The sequence below is a fragment of the Acinonyx jubatus genome, chromosome A3, assembly GCF_027475565.1.
Source record: "Acinonyx jubatus isolate Ajub_Pintada_27869175 chromosome A3, VMU_Ajub_asm_v1.0, whole genome shotgun sequence".
Classification (NCBI taxonomy): Eukaryota; Metazoa; Chordata; class Mammalia; order Carnivora; family Felidae; genus Acinonyx; species Acinonyx jubatus.
In genome coordinates this window covers 66,033,322-66,051,179 of record NC_069388.1, presented here as the reverse complement: position 1 = coordinate 66,051,179, position 17,858 = coordinate 66,033,322, and the positions used below count along the sequence as shown (strand labels likewise).

Sequence of the window (17,858 nt, the reverse complement as noted above, 5' to 3'; positions counted from 1 at the left end):
CTTGGCCTTGTGAAAAGAAGGTGGGCACACACTAGAGGCTTAAAGGACCAGAAGCCAGATACAGAAGTTAAACTTCATCAACTTCTTAATTAAGTCCAGGACTGGCATTAGTCATTTAAAGATTTATCATTAAAAAGTATTAGTCTATTACTGATTTCCTTTTATGCATCATACTATTTATATTTATGTATTTTTTTTTTACTCCACAGGATCATTTCACAATTCACAAGCACCCAGTACCAGCCAGCAACAGGACATATCATTCTTAATATTCCTTCCTCTATAAGACAAAATTATTTCAATAATAACCATAAAATTAAATAAGTAATCCTGATGGCCAGAAAAGAAAACAGACAATAAAAGTTTTCTTTTATTTAAATGTTTGTATGTTTACTGACATATATGACAGTAAAAAATATATAAATATAAATAGTATGATTCACATAAGGAAATCAGTAATAGATTAATACTTTTTAATGATAATACATTTTTGGAGTTAAAGATTAAAAACCCTTATATTTACATATTAGTATGTTATAATAATGAATAATAACAGCTTAAGAACAAATGAAAAAAACAACTGAAAAGAAATTTTTGTTTTAGAGATATTAATATGCAAAAAAACTATTTTGAATGAACTAAAATTTGCCCTCACTAAACAAAAATATTACATCTCAAATTTTACATTCTGTCTTACCATTTTAAATTTCAAACACAAGTAAAAAGTCTAAGCGGTCACATAGAAAGATGGAATTTTAGTAACTCAAGTTGTGTGTCCTTGTTTTTACAAGCACTATGGTATGAGGGTTTATTTCTAATCTTCTATTTAAATTTGGAAATACATGATACCTCTAGGGTTAGAGACAGAAAGCAAACTCAAATTATTCTGTCCCATTACTGACTTACTCTTGAAACAAAAGCATGTGGCTAAGACTTAATATTTTGGAAGCTGACTGTGTAACTGGGAATTTACCATATTAACTTTCAGGAAGAATGCAGTATTTATTAAAGTATAAGGAATAAAAATGTGCTAATTTTAAGTTTACCTCTATTATTAAAATGTGAGAGAATGTCAACAACTATTTAGAAGTTAGACCAATCAAAGGTTTTATTGGGGATGAGTATGTTATCACTGACATTATTTAGAATTGCTGGAACATGGTGATAATCAAAAGCGTATCTACTTTAACTTGACTTTACAATTGTTTTTAGAACCTCCAAAGAAAATGCAGCCCCTATTGCCTGCACCCAGGGGTGATCACTTCCATCATCTCATACCTATTTTGCCATTATGTGAACCAACTGGACCTGTACTGTATACCCTGATTGGTCTCTCCTACCAACGATAAACTGCTTCTTAGATTTGTAGCAGGAAAATAACTAAATCTGTTAAGGATAGCAGAACAGAACTTCCTTTCCCACCTCCTTTTCTATTGCAATGAGAAGTCATTCAACATATTCTTGGCAACTACGAGGAAACCTTTCACAGGATGGAATAAAAGAGATTCATCCAGAGAACAGTGTTCTGGCAATTTGGTGGGGGAGATGTATTTGTAATATTTAAGAAAGTGCTTCTTGCCTCCTGTTTACCCCTTTTGCATTTGGTCTCCTTTGTATTGAAGAATAGCTTACTAGTTCTTTCAGAGAAGATTTGTAGATACTGAACTCTCTTAGCTGTTGTAAGACTAAAATTTCCCTGTTTTCACTGCTCTCATGCAATGGTTCAGCTTGGTGGTTCTCAAGTATAGTCCCTACAACAATAGAATCGGAAATATGTAGGACCTTATTAGAAAGTGTGTTCTCAGCCCACCTAAAACCTCCTGAATCAGAAACTCTGGGGGTTATGTTTTCATAAACCCTCCAGATGATTCTGATGCACACTAATGTTGGAAAGCCGCTGATTTAACTAGGTAAAGACTCTTAGGTTGATACTAATTTTTTCCTCGGTGTTTCGAGAATATAATGTTACAGCGTTTTACCATCTACTATACTGATAAAAAGACTACTGTCATTCTGTCTTTATATTATATCCAACCATATGAAATTTCCAGTATTCAGCCATATTTTATTGAGGTATATTTACAAATAATAAAATTCACCAGTTTGAAGTATATAATTAAATGAGTTTTGGCAAATGTACAACAATGTAACCACCATCACAGTCAAGATATAAAACATTTCCAACACCCAAAATGTTCCCTCAACACCCATTACAGTCTATCCTCTCTTGCTATGCTGGCAATCTACTCTTGGTCACCATAGATTACATGGAATTTTCTAGAATTTCACATACTTGGAATCATACAGTATATGCTTGTTTGTATCTTGGCCCTTTCATTTAGCATAATGCTTTTGGGCTTTATTCATTTTACTGTATTTGCCAGTAATTTGCTCCTTTTTTTTTTGGCTGGCTAACATTCTACTACATGGATAAACTGCAATCTGTTCATCTGTTCACAAGTAGTGGACATTTGGGTCAGTACATTTGTCTTGCTTTCTAGCTATTTACAGAGGGAGGGCAATTCCCATAGCAGTTACTCCTTCATAAGCAGAAACAGAGTTCCTACTCAGTCATTTTTGATCTATAGTGATCTTTATTTCACCTGGCCTAATCCAATAGATAATCTGTCCTATTTTTTTTTAAACGTTTATTTTTGAGAGACAGAGAGAGGCATGAGTGGGGGAGGGGCAGAGAGAGACACACACAGAATCTGAAACAGGCTCCAGGCTCTGAGCTGTCAGCACAGAGCCCAACGTGGGGCTTGAATCCATGAACTGTGAGATCATGACCTGAGCCGAAGTCAGATGCTCAACTGGCTGAGCCAGCCAGGTGCCCCATCCCATCTATCTTGAAGTTCTAAGGTTATCTCTTTCACCTTGACTTTTTTTTTTAACCTAATTTCCTATATTTCCACTCTACTATATCTAGATTTGGATTTGTTTTTATTTATTCTACTTAATTCATTTGTACAATTTCTGCCTGAAGACTCATATCTTTCTTTGATTCTCAAGATTTTTAGCCATTATCTGTTTAAATATTTGCTCTCTTCCTATCTCTGTTTTCTTTCTCTGCAATCCCTACCAGACCTATGATATAACTTCTTATTTCAACTTCCACAACTCCTAATTTCCCTTTTGGTTTTTCTGGTTTTTTCTCTCTATGCTCTGCATTCTGCGTAATTTCTTTATATGTATTCTGTAATTCTAATTCTGTAAGTTTCTCTTTAGCTACTCTGAATTACTATTTAACTTTGTTTTCTCAATAAGTTTTCTCCATATTTTAACTTCCAGGGTTCCTGTATGTTCTAGTTATTTATTGCCACATAATAAACTATCTCAAAACTTAGCAGCTTAAAACAATCTTTTTATTTTGCTTGTGATTTCATACATGAGGAATTCAGAAAAGATTCCGTCAGAGGTTCTGGCTTAGGGCCTCTTCTGCAGTTGCAGTCAGACAGTGGTTAGAGCTCACACAGCAGTGACAGAAGACATTGCATATGGCCAGAGATCTCTCTTTCTTTAGTCACCCGACCTCTACATGTGGTCATTTTGCATGGGCTAACTTGGGCTTCCTCACCCCTGCCAATTCCTAAGCAGTTGAACTACTTACATGGCAGCTCAGGACTCCAGCACAAGTGATCCAGTTAGCAAGGCAAAACCTGCGCCACATTTCTGATATAGTCTCAGAAGTCACACAGCATCACTTATACCTCAATTTTTAAATAGTTTTTTCAATGTGATTTGTTTATTTTTGAGGGGGCGGGGGAGAGACAGAGGGAGTGGAAGAGAAAGGGAGAGAGAATCCCAAGCAGGCTCCACACTGTCAGCATGGAACCTGATGCAGGGCTCGATCTCATTAACCCTAAGATCATGACCTGAGCTGAAATCAAGAGCTGGTCACTTAACGGAACTTTGCCACACAGGTGCCTCCACTTATACCTCACTGTTTTCATTGCAAGTGAGTCACAATCGTGTCCCTCAAAGGAGTTGACATAGACCTCTTTTTGACATAGGAGTTGACATAGACACTTTTTGATGGAAAGAGTATGAAGGAAATGTTGTAAGAGAAAAGCATGAGGGATGGGAAACATTGCAGTGGCCATCCGTGTGTAACCATTTTGGAAGATACAGTCTGCCATGCTACACGATTCTTTTCAAATTCTTCCATTTTAAAGAAGTATGTCCTATTCTTTCAAGTTCTATTCCTACCCTCCCCTACTTTCTTAATACTTTTAAGCATACTTAAAGTCCCTTTTGCATTTGTGCCCTTGGTTGTGGATAAGACCCCATCAAGCTTTTCCAAGATTGCCATTGCTGAGCATTCAATGGGATTCACTGATCACACACAAGTGTTTAACTTAGATTTTTGGCACAGGGCTGCTATGTGATGAGGTTATTGTGAGAATTCGAGCCCTACATAGGCAACACAGAATAAGAATCTTTCTTTCTTTCTTTCTTTCTTTCTTTCTTTCTTTCTTTCTTTCTTTCTTTCTTTTTAATGTTTAGTTTTGAGAGACAGAGAGACAGAGCATGAGTGGGGGGGGGGGGCAGAGAGAGAGGGAGACACAGAGTCAGAAGCAGGCTCCAGGCTCCGAACTGTCAGCACACAGCGTGACATAGGGCTTGAATCCACGAACTGAGAGATCATGACCTGAGCCGAAGTCGACGCTTAACCGAATGAGCCATCCAGGTGCACCAAGGACCTTCATCTCTTAGCTCTGTTAGTATCCATGTCCCAAGGATAGGAGCCTGGCCCATGGTCTGTGGGGGGCCTAACTATAGGCTATTCCCATGTGCAGAACTAGAGACTTGACTGCCCTTTCCAGTTGTTAAAATCCATACCCCAAGATGCTGGGTAGCATTCATCTCTGTGGATTCTCAATTTTTGACACATGGAAATTTCTATTTCTTATTTAGTAGCTCAGACACTTTTTTTTGTTTATTTTTGAGAGAGAAAGAGAGAGAGTGCATGGGGGAGGGGCACAAAAGAGTGGGAAACAGAGGATCTGAAGTAGGCTCTGTGTGGACAGCAGAGAGCCCAATGCGGGATTCTAACTCACAAACTGCAAGATCATGATGACCTGAGCCGAAGTCAGACACTTAACTGACTGAGGCACCCAGCGCCCCTCAGCTATACACTTTTTTAAAAAAAATGTTTTTAGTGTCTAGCAATTTTATGTGCCAGGGGTGGAAAGAGGATTTCCCGTGTTTTCTTGGTCCTCATTTTGATGAAAGTTAACTGTGTTTCTAAATATAGAGTTTTGGATTGCTGAATGCTTGCATTTAATGAACAGATAAGCTCTTTTTTTTTTTTTTATGGATTACGTAACTTCATTTTAGGAGGAAATGAGAGAATAAGGCTTTTGTGTGGAGAGACCAAGAAGGCATGGGTGTGTATTTGAAGAATAGACACGTTCGGAACCTATTGGTTTCAGGTCACAGATGTCAAGGACCCATTCTTGAAGAGTTGTTTCAGTGTAAGTCTGCTCCCCCCCATAAAATTCCAGAGGACTCTAGAGACAGTCACTATTCAGTGACCTTTCTATCCCTATCAACTGACTATCCAGTCATCAGTTGAGTAGGAACTCCAAACTGTGTATTCTCAGAACCCTTGACCACAGGCTTTCCACTTGAGAGATGAGGCATAGCAACACCCTGCCCTGCCATGATCCTATCCATGCCACAATGTTTAGCAGCCCCAGGAAAACTCCTCAGAAAACTGAAGTGACCATTCTGGGAACCCAGCAAGGTTTGGCTTACTTTTACATCATGAAGAAATAAAGCATTATAGAGCACCAAAAACCAGGGCAGCTAGAGGGCTCATCCATGTCACAAGTGCAGATTTTAGACACAGGTGAGATAGGAGGTAATGAGAATTCCTAAGGAAATGCAATCTAATCCAGCAGAGTCAGTTCTCAGGGGGAAAATGGGATTTTACTAAAATTAGTCTTCAGGGCATTTTCTCCCATCTCCACCTCTTCTTGATACTTATTCAAAGGGAATTATTTTCAGACTTCTGAAATTGTCCTTTATTTTATTTTATTTTTTATTTTTATTTTTTTATATTTATTTATTTTTGAGAGACAGAGAAAGACAGAGCACAAGTGGGGAAGGGGCAGAGAGAAATCGAGACACAGAATCAGAAGCAGGCTCCAGGCTCCAAGCTGTCAGCACAGAGCCCAATGCAGGGCTTGAACTCACAAACCATGAGATCATGACCTGAGCCAAAGTCAGAAGCTTAACCGAGTGAGCCACCCAGGCACCCCTGAAACTGTCCTTTAAAATGGATACTTGGGAGGGTTAATATTTATACAACTGCTCTTGTATAAGCAAAATGATAATGATAAAGATGACTCACCAAATACTACCCATTCCCCAAGGTCCAGTCAAATTCTGGCCCCCGTTGTGAAGTCTTTTCTGTCAACACCAGTCCATTCTGACCTCTCCTTTCCTCTGAGCTCCAATTTACTGTCTATTCCACTCACTGTTCATCTCACACATGCCTCAGGATTTTTCCTGCCATTGTCTGAAGTTATTTACTTCTAATGTTTTTTGTAAACTTCTAATACATCGAGGTTGTGTCTCTCTAACCAGATTATAGAATTTTTAAGTCCAGGAATATACATTGCACATCTTCATTTTAATAATTTATAGCACTCACCATGGGCTAAGCATGACACAAGGGCTCCATAAATATTAATAAATGATAGCTTGTTTGTTCCTTCTTTTGTTTGGAAGCTTACATGCTACACCATATATTCAGAAACTGGGATGCTCTGGAATACAAAGAACCCATGAAGAAGTGATTCAGTCTCACCATGCTTCGGTTTCCCACCACAGCATGGAGATGACAATACTTGCTAGTCTCTGTTACACTGGTAGATGAGGACCTTGTTGTTGTGGGTATTAGTTTTTTAATCATACGACACAAATAACTTTAAATATAAGCTTACTTATATAAAGTGTACCTCACTTTACACAAGTGACATAGCTCTGAAAAATTGGATGAAAAATGAGTTTTCACTGATTTATTGTTTGACTTCATCATTTAAAGTTTGATATGGGTCTGTCAGCTGTGAAATCAGTTATGCAGTAGGAACTTGAAAATAAAGAAAAAACAAAGCTCGGGTCAGATTGAATTGACTTGAGATAAGGACTCTGCCCTAATTTCTACATTTATAAATCCAGACTTTTCTTCTTCACTATCCTCCAACAACATAGAGAAGATCCACCAGTGATCCATCATTCAAATCCCTCTATGTCTGATCTGTACAGTCCCTGCTCTTGCATATTCTCTTCTGACCCCACGTGGTGAAACTACAAATGGAGTAAGCCAACTTCCTGCTTTCAGGGCTCTTGAGCCTTGAACATCAAGCTCCTCTGAGGATCATATAGCCCTGTAGATTTCACCATTACCAATCTCTTCAACCCCCCAAGGGTATCACCACCACCAGAACTCAAAGTAACTGACTTTGCCTCCCACTTAGCGGGGAAAAAAAATATGCAAGTGTGTGTGTGTGTGTGTGTGATAAAATAGGAACAATCTCAACAAAATTGCTACTTTGTTTAACCCCACTCACAACCCTCCCTAACAAACTTATGTAACTGAGATGTGATTTTGGGTTTCCCTTTATCAGAGACCTAAGCAATTTGACCTAAGCCCTAAACCCACATTTCTCTACCTGTATAGGTCAAGAAACCCTCCTTAAGGTTTATGCAAATGCAACACTTAATTGCCTTTGCCTTATCTATTCCTTTTGCACCTTGTGTTTTGTCTCTAAGGAGTCCCTGACAGCCAGGATGCTCATCTTGGCCCCTTCACTATTTTCCACAGGAAATCCTATCACAATAATGGTTTTGTGAATTTCGTAACTTCACTGAAGGCTTAAGGAATTATTGGGAGGTATCATTTGGGACACACCCTGCCTTTCACCAGTGAAGTCAAATTTACACCCCATCTCCTATGTCAGAAGCCATCCAAACAAAGCACTTGCTTCTAATCCATGATCTTCAACACCATTAGCCATTGAAGTGTAGCTCACTTCCTAATGTTTATTTTCTTTTTCCTTTTTTTTTAAAATGTTTTTATTTATTTAATTTACATCCAAGTTAGTTAGCTTATATTGCAACAATGATTTCAGGGGTAGATTCCTTAATGCCCCTTACCCATTTAGCCCATCTTCCCTCCCACAACCCCTCCAGTAATCCTCTGTTCTCCATATTTAAGAGTCTCCTATGTTTTGTCCCCCTCCCTGCTTTTATATTATTTTTGCTTCCCTTCCCTTGTGTTCATCTGTTCTGTGTCTTAAAGTCCTCATATGAGTGAAGTCATATGATATTTGTCTTTCTCTGACTGACTAATTTCACTTAGCATAATACCCTCTAGTTCCATCCACGTAGTTGCAAATGGCAAGATTTCATTCTTTTCGATTGCTGAGTAATATTCCATTGTATATATATATACCACATCTTCTTTATCCACTCATCCATTGATGGACATTTGGGCTCCTTCCATACTTTGGCTATTGTTGATAGTGCTGCTATAAACATTGGGGTGCATATGTCCCTTCGAAAAAGCACACCTGTATCCCTTGGATAAATACCTAGTAGTGCAATTGCTGGGTCGTAGGGTAGTTCTATTTTTAGTTTTTTGAGGAAACTCCATAGTGTTTTCCAGAGTGGCTGCACCAGCTTGCATTCCAACCAACAATGCAAAAGAGATCCTCTTTCTCAGCATCCTGGCCAGCATCTATTGTTGCCTGAGTTGTTAATGTTAGCCATTCTGACAGGTGTAACGTGGTATCTCATTGTGGTTTTGGTTTGTATTTCCCTGACGATGAGTGATGTGGAGCATTTTTTCATGTGTCGGTTGGCCATCTGGATGTCTTCTTTGGAGAAGTGTCTATTCATGTCTTTTGCCCATTTCTTCACTAGATTATTTGTTTTTTGGGTGTTGAGTTTGAGAAGCTCTTTATCGATTTTGGGTACTAACCCTTTATCTGGTATGTCGTTTGCAAATATGTTCTCCCATTCCATTGGTTGCCTTTTAGTTTTGCTGATTGTTTCCTTCTCTGTGCAGAAGCTTTTTATTTTGATGAGGTCCCTGTAGTTCATTTTTGCTTTTGTTTCCCTTGCCTCCGGAGACGTGTTGAGTAAGAAGTTGCTGTGGCCAAGATCAAAGAAGTTTTTGCCTACTTTCTCCTCTAGGATTTTAATGGCTTCCTGTCTTACATTGAGGTCTTTCATCCATTTTGAGTTTATTTTTGTGTATGGTGTAAGAAAGTGGTCCAGGTTCATTTGTTCAACTGGACATGTTGCTGTCCAGGTTTCCCAGCACCACTTGCTGAAGAGACTGTCTTTATTCCATTGGATATTCTTTCCTGCTTTCTCAAAGATTAGTTGGCCATACATTTGTGGGTCCATTTCTGGGTTCTCCATTCTGTTCCACTGATCTGAGTGTCTGTTTTTGTTCCAGTGCCATACTGTCTTGATGATTACTGCTTTGTAATACGGCTTGAAGTCACACTAATGTTTATTTTCTGAGGTGAGTCTGTCCATTCTGCCCAGTCTTCAGATTTTTGTCATTCTGAAAAATGAAAATTTCAACATCTCCTTTTATTCATCTTTTTTTAAACTTTTCTTTGTTTCCATTTCCAGTGGAAAGGCTTTTATTTTTTTCAACAGTTGAAGCCTTATTCCACCACTCATTTTGGGGGTTCTACCATCCTCTAAGGCCTTGCTCTACCAATTATCTCTTTTTTTTTTCCTGCAACTCTCCCCACAGCCTACAGACATGCCAAGTTAATTTCCTTTTAAAAGAAACAAACAGTATTAAACTAAAAAGTTTCTGCATAGCAAAGGAAACAATCAACAGAATGAAGAGACAACCTACAGAATGGGAGAAAATATTTGCAAACCATACAGATGATAAGGGGCTAATAGACAAAATATATAAGAAACTCAAACCACACAATAGGTAATCATCATCATCATCATCATCATAATAATAACTCAATTAAAAAATGGGAAGGACCTGAATAAACATCTCTCAAAAGAAGACATACAAATGGTCAACAGATATATGAAAAGGTGCTCAATATCACAAATCATCCAGCAAATGTAAATTAAAACTGCAATGAGATATCACCTAAACTCTGTTAGAGTGGCTACAATAAAAAAGACAAAAGCTAACAAGTGTTGGTGAAAATGTAGAGAAAAGGGATATCTTGTACCCTGTTGGTTGATTATAAATTGGTGTAGTCATTGTGGAAAACAGTATGGAGATTCCTCAAAAAATTAAACATAGAACTACCATATGATCCAGCAATCCAACTTCTGGGTATATACACAAAGGAAATAAAATCAGGATCTCAAAGAGATATCTGCAATGCCCATGCTCACCAAAGCATTATTCACAATAGTCAAGACATGGAAACAACCCAAGTGTCCATCAACAGATAAATGGATAAAGAAGATATGATATATATATACAATGGAATACTATTCAGCCCTTAGAAAGAAGGAAATCCTGCCTTTTGTGATAACATGGATAAACCTGGAGAACATTATGCTAAGTGAAATAAACCAGATGGAGAAAAACAAATACTGTGTGATCCAACTTATATGTGGAACCTAAAAAAAAAAAAAGTGAAACTCATAGAAGCAGAGAGTAAAAAGAGTGGTGGCTTCTAGGAGCTTGGTTGGGGGATAGGGAGATGTTGATCGAAGTGTACAAGGTGTAGTTACATTGAATGAAAAAATCTAGAGATCTAATATATATGCCTGATTGCTATACTTAATAATACTGCACTGAACACTGGAAATAGGCTAAGAGAGTAAACTTCTGCATTTATCATGCCAAAATTGGTAACTGTGTAAGGAGATGACATGTTAATTAGCTGGACTAGAGTAATTATTTGACTATGTTTATGTATATCAAATCATCTTGTTGTACACCTTAAATATATACAATTTTTATTAAAAACATATAAATAAATGGAAAAGAGAAACAAAACAATTAAAATGTCTTCTATTGTACTTTACTTCAAGTTATTATCCTATATTTTTTTCTCTCCTCATGGTCAGGCAACAGAGTTTTCTACCTTGGTGTCTCTGGTTCCTCTGCTCCTGCTCAGTTCCTTACCCAATACAACCTGACTTCTGTCCCAGATGCCATTAAAACTGCTATCTCCTTTATCACCAATGACCTCCTTTTGCTAAGTAATGGCTAACAATAATAATGGTTAGGATTTAATGAAGGCTCACTATGCATCAATGCTTCTCAGAGTAAGTACTCATACATCTACAATCTCATTTGTTGTCCCAATAGTCATATAAAATGGATACTAAAATTATTCCCATATTACATGGCAGAAAAAAAGCCTTGGAGAGGTAAAATAAGGCATCACACAGCTATAAATTGCCGAGCCAGGACTTGAACCCAATTCTTTTTCACTCCAGTACCAGTGATTGGATGTCTAGGTCATATACTTTCTCTCTCTGTAAATTGTAACACTGTTACTACTCCCTCTTTTGTGCAATTCTTTACTGTTTTAGTTTGCATGAATCCACTGTCTCCTACTCTCTGCAACTATTCAGTGTCTGTTCCAGGCTCTTCTTTTTTGACCCATGCTTTAAAGGTCAGAACTCTGGAGTTCTGTTCTTGGCCCTCTTTAACTTTCATGCCACAATGTCTCCTTGGGAAGATTCTTATATTCATTGGGAAACTCTTACTGTTGTTTGTTAATGACAACCAACTGCAGGTCTCCAGCCAGATTACTCTCTTGTTCTCCTGATCTGACTATCTAATTGGCTTCTGGACATAACTTGGAAACACAAATTCAGTATGTTTTAAATGAACATACCTGTCTGCCTCTGCTGCCATCTCACCCTGAAAAAAATGTTTTTTCTTGAGTGAAGGGCACTCTCATCCACCCTGTTGATCAATCAAGTCACCCTTAACCTTCCTCTCCTTTAGCTCTCACATGCAATCAAACAATCACCAAGACCAATCAATTTTACTACCTAAATAATCCGCTTTCCTTTACAATCACGTTCCGAGTTCAACCCTACATGATTGCACCAGTCTCCTTGCTGGTCTCCCGGAATCCAATCTTTCCATCTTTAATCTATCCTTCAGGCTTAAAGTTACAGGTTGGGTTAGATAGTCTCTACATGACTATCATTATCTTTGGACTAGCAGCTAGTTGTGGCTTCACTATTGCTCCATGTGTCTTATTCTGGCACCCAAGCTAAAAGAGCAATGGCCATCCATGAGCCTATTGTATCCAGAAAGACCATTCTAAAATTCAGAGGTTATCAAGTATTCCTTTAATCAAAATTCTTTAGTGGCTCCCTGATGCTCTTAGAAGACAATCCAAACTTATCATGATGTATCAGTCAGCTATTGCAACAATACTGTGTAACAAACCACCCCAAATCAAAGGCTTACAATAACAGTCTCTTATTCTCATGCTCACAGTCCATAGGTTGACTGCAACTAAGCTGAGCTAGGCTAGAATTCAGTCTCTTGAGTTCCAAGACCGCAGCTATAGGAGGTAGATTGGGTTCAGATCTGTACACAACTTAAGGGATTTCACAATAAAGGCCCAGCCTTATTATCCAAGTTCTTAGCACAGAAACATAGTCTATAGTAGATGCTTACTAAATGTTTGTTGGATGACAATGAAGCCAGATAGGGCTGGTGTTGGGGAAACCAAGAAGTTAATTTCTTGGGTTTTCTTATCTGCAGCCTCCCCATTCTATATGCCATTTTCTCTTTGACAGTGTGTCTTTTTCAGGAATCTGGTTCCCTTGTGATCACTTCCCTCAGTTCACCACTAAAACCCACTCTCACAAAAAGCATGCATCCAGTAATTTACACATTAATTAAAAGTATCAGTCTGTTAACCCTTACAGACTTATTTGGCATCTGAGCTTTCACTGAAGAATCTGTAGCAGGACTCTGACTCTTACTAAAGGAACTTAAACTACATGGTAAAAGATAAAGAAAATTTTAACACTAAATAAGTAGCAAGTTATATTGTTCTCCAGGTAAGGTTCATTCAAAAACCAGACTCAACTCCCATTAGTTTATCATACAGATGTCAGCTCAACCTCTTCACAATATATTACAAATAGTTTCACTCAACAAGGTGAAAAGCCCTCCAGGATGAAAGCTTTCTTTGAATATACTGTGGATAAAGACAGCTGCCATAGACAACAATCTTGCCATAACACACCAACATTCATTCCAGCCTCTCCCACGTTTAATCCTTCAGCTTGTGGTGTACACATGGCTTCTTCCAGTTAGATCCCAGAATGCCCTTAGAAATAGGTCATCTGAAATAAACATTAACTTCGCTTTAAAAAGATTCTATGCCTATGTGGTCATAACCCAAAAAAAGAGTCCTTTGGGGAAACAGGACATGTAAACAGCAGAGCCCAGGCATCCTTGCATCCTGTTCCTTCCTTCTCAGTGGCAATGTCATATTTGACCTCTCTAAAATCAACATCTCTCTGTTCTCTCCATTGAGTTTGGGCAATTTCTTTCCTTCCTCCCCTGATTTCCATTTCTTTGGCCCCTCAACATAATACTCAGTTTGTAAGAACATTACTTAAGTCATGTAAGCAGCAGGATTGATCCATCTTTCTGATACACTTATAAAACAGTAAATATAACTAAGGTGAATCTCTAAGCCAGGTTACTAGGAGTGGGAATTGCAGGGTGGAGTGTGGGGGTGCAGAGGAAACTAATATTTATTGAGCGGTTTCCACACACCCTGTTCTATTGTTTTACATACAGGATGTAGTTTAACCCTCCCTCATAACACTTATCTGAGATATCTGTTATTATGTCTCTTTGTAAATAGGAAAGCCATGGGTCAGAGAGGCTAATTACCTGATCCTTGGGTCCCACAGCAGAGATAGAATTAGAACCCAAATTGGACCAATCTCCAAAATCCATATCCCCAGCACCTGCAACACGCCTCCATGATTGAATCTTTTTAATGAGAGAATAAAAGATGCATGTCTAGAATTGTGTGGTAAGCAAGAAACTGTTTTGATGAACCAATCAACAATTTTTCAATTAACAAGTATGTGCTTAAAGACTTGTACGTGCTGAGCTCCAGGAAGACACTATAGGGGAGACGCAGAAGTAAGTGACGGGCTCTTCGACCTCCAGTAGCTTACCAGCTTGGAGAGGAGAAAAGCATCTTGCACGCAGGCAATGGATAAATTCTCAACTGTGTAGTACAGTCCAGAGACAGGCCAGGCCAGTATGTGCTGAACAAAGAATGAATCGGTCAGGAATCTAGCTGCAAGAAACCAGATTTAAGCAGAAAGAATTTATTTAACAGCTAGCTAGTGGGCAAAACCATAATGAGATACCACTTCACATTATAGAATGGCTATAATAAAAAAGACAGATAATGACAAAGATGATTTGGCAACAATCATGTGGAGAAATTGGAACCCTCACACATTAAAAACTGGTATAGCCCTCTAGAAAACAGTTTATCAGTTCCTCAAAGATTAATCATAGTTACCATAACAGCAATCCTACCTCTGGGTATACACTCAAGAGAAAAGAAGATAAAACATCTATATAAAAACTTGCACATGAATGCTCATAGAGACATCAAAATATCTATCAACAGCCCAAATATCTATCAACAGGTGAATGGATAAATAAAATGTAGAATATCCATACAAAGGAATATTATTCAACAATAAAAAGGAATGAATTACCAATACATGCTAAATATGGTTGAGACTTGAAAACATGAAAGAAGCTGATCACAAAAAACTACATATTATATAATTCCATTTATATGAAATGCCAGAATAGGCAAATTTATGGAGGTATCAAATAGATTAGTGGTTGCCTAGATCCAGGAGTAGAGGAAAGAATGAAAGTAACTGCTAATGGGCACAGGGTTTCTTTTGCAAGGACAAAAATGTTCTAAAATTAGAGTGTGGTGATTAAGGCACAACTCTGTGAATTTTTTACTTTAAAATGTTTTACTTTAAAACATTGAATTGTGGGGTGCCTGGGTAACTCAGTTGGTTGAGCGTCTGACTTCAGCCTAAGTCATGATATCCTCATTCCTGAGTTCGAGCCCTGCATCTGGCTCTGCTAACAGCTCAGAGCCTGGAGCCTGCTTCAAATTCCTTGTCTCCCTCCCTCCCTCTCTCTCTCTCCCTCTGTCCCTCTCCCACTCATGCTCTATCTCTCTCTCTCTCAAAAATAAATAAACATTAAAAAAAAATTGTAGGGGCGCCTGGGTGGCTCAGTTGGTTAAGAATCCGACTTCGTCTCAGGTCATGATCTCGTGGTCAGTGAGTTCAAGCCCCGCATCAGGCTCTGTGCTGACAGCTCAGAGCCCAGAGCTTGCTTCAAATTCCATCTCCCTCTCTCTCTTCCCCTTCCCAGCTCATGCTCTGTTCTCTCTGTCTCTCAAAAATGAATAAACGTTAAAAAAAGTTTTTAAACATTCAATTGTACCCTTTAAATGGGTAAAATTGTATGGTATGTGAATTATATCTCAATAAAACTGTTTAAGAAAACTAGTGGGTAGTTTACAGAATCTCTGGGAGGATGGAGAACTGGGCTTAGAAGTTGTGCAGGCAGAAACAATTCTGTACATTATCTGGGCAACTGGAATGGCAAAAACATCACAGCCATTGCTGCTGGGCACAGACTGTGTTGCTTGCCTAGAAGACACAACCAATTCAACTGCAGGGACCACAGCCACTATTGCCTCTAGAAGACAGATTATTTACTGCTGCAGCAACCCCCACTGGGCACCAGAATGGATTCTGCACCATCCCTGCTTCTTCTCACAGCTAGTTTGGGATGGAGGCATTTCACTGGAAGAACCTAAGTCACATGCCCACACCCTAATTAGCTGCAATGAAAGCTGGGAAAGTATCCACCATCGTCAGTGTTGTAGGAGAAAGTGGACCCTATAAGGGTAATTCTCCAAACATAGGAAGATGGCAGCCACAAGGAATGACTAATGGTGCTACAGAAGTTATCTCAAATTGGAAATAGCTTTAGCTGCTCTTTGAGGGGTGGACAAGATTTGGACCCAGATAAAGGAGAAAAATATTGCAGTTGAGGAAATTCCACGGATGAGAGGGCATAAAAGCTTAGGTTTCTCAGGGGTGCGTGGGTGGCTTAGTTGGTTGAGCACCCGACTTCAGCTCAGGTCATGATCTCACAGTCCGTGAGTTCAAGCCTCACGTCAGGCTCTGTGCTGACAGCTCAGAGCCTGAAGCCTGCTTCAGATTCTATGTCTCCCTCTCTCTCTGACCCTCCCCTGCTCATGCTCTGTCTCTCTCTGTCTCAAATATAAATAAAAACATTTAAAAAAGACATTTAGGGGCGCCTGGGTGGCTCAGTCGGTTAAGTGTCCGACTTCAGCCCAGGTCATGATCTCACAGTTTGTGGGTTCAAGTTCCACGTCGGGCTCTGTGCTGACAGCTTAGAGCCTGGAGCCTGCTTCGGATTCTGTGTCTCCCTCTCTCTCTGCCCCACCTCAGCTCATGCTCGCACTCTGTCAAAAATAAATAAATAAAACTTAAAAAAAAAAAAAGCTTAGGTTTCTCAGGAATTCACAAGATCCTTTAACATGATGGAAAGATAAGGCATGCAGGTGTCCTAACAGATGACAGAGAAGGCAGAGTGACATCAAGCTCTGGGCTACGCAGTTGTAGAGACTTTAAAAGAAAAGTCACTGAAGGTGGGTTATTAGAAGAAACCCTCAAGGTCCAAATCACTTGTCAGAATTTCTTTGTACTCTTTGTAGTCACTAGAGGCTTCAGTGACAACTGGAAAGTTAGAACCAACCAGTCCCCTGAGTTTCAAGGGGGAGGCACCCAGGTGGTTTCTTCACTTCCTTTGTTTTGTCCCCTTGCACGCCTGGGCAGGAAACAAAGCAGTGGAAACAAGGGCTGCTTTTGAGGTGTATTCAAATGGGGGCCATCATGGCAGTTTGGGGTGGGACATGTTATTTCTAACTTAGGCTGTTGAGACTTTGCCAAATGATTTCTTTTTCTCCCTGTATCTCCCATGAACACAGGATGGATTGATCCCTTTCTCAGACCATCCCACATCATTTCTTTCCATTCTTGAGTCCTATTTGGAGCTCTAAATCTTTGTTCCACCTGGATAACTGGGATGATGTAGAGCAGTCTGGAAGAGGGTCTGGCCCTTTCACCATAGTTCATTTCATTTTTATGCTCCCTTTCTATCTGGCTTTTCTTAATAGCTTTGAGATGAATTTCCTTTCAGCCTTGCTCTGGCCTTGTGAAAGCAAAGAGTTGAGTTATTACGCACGATATGAGCATTTATTTATCTGGTTTTCAGCAAGATAAATAACAAATTTATATAAAATCTTATCACATCAAAAAATCCCAATGTAGAAAAAATAAGCATGGTTTACTTAATGGTTTTGTAAAACTTTGTCATAAAATCTCAACATGGCAAATTAATTTGCTAAATAGTATCTTAACCTGAAGTCACTTATAGCATTATGGGCCAGATGGAAGGGGTGAGTTTTAAGAAAGTCTCACCATGGAGCTTTAAAAAAAAATCACCACATCAGCGACATCATACATAAAAAGTGGGGATGATGGATTTGCCATCAATAAATTTAATAGCAGCCAGAGCACCATTTGCTAGAAATTCACTTTGAGTCTGAATTATTTTAAATAAGGCATTGCACATAAGGGCAAGAAAGAAAAAATTCCCAGCTCAATTTCCATTAATTTCTCAGCCAGTAACTTTGAAATAGTGTAGAATTTACAGGTTAGCAGCAAAAACTCACTCAACCAGGGAGAAAATGGGCCAT

General features: G+C 38.8%; 1 protein-coding gene across 1 annotated transcript in view; it reads left to right on the top strand.

Moving 5' to 3' along the window:
* Positions 1-10,479, top strand: part of LOC128311193 (translation initiation factor IF-2-like) — a 242,574-nt gene extending 232,095 nt beyond the window's left edge. The window contains exons 7-8 of the mRNA XM_053200569.1: positions 5,341-5,477; positions 9,785-10,479. The gene's annotated coding sequence lies outside the window, so the exon portion shown is untranslated. The remainder of the gene's footprint in view (positions 1-5,340; positions 5,478-9,784) is intronic.
* The last annotated feature ends 7,379 nt before the right edge of the window (positions 10,480-17,858 follow it).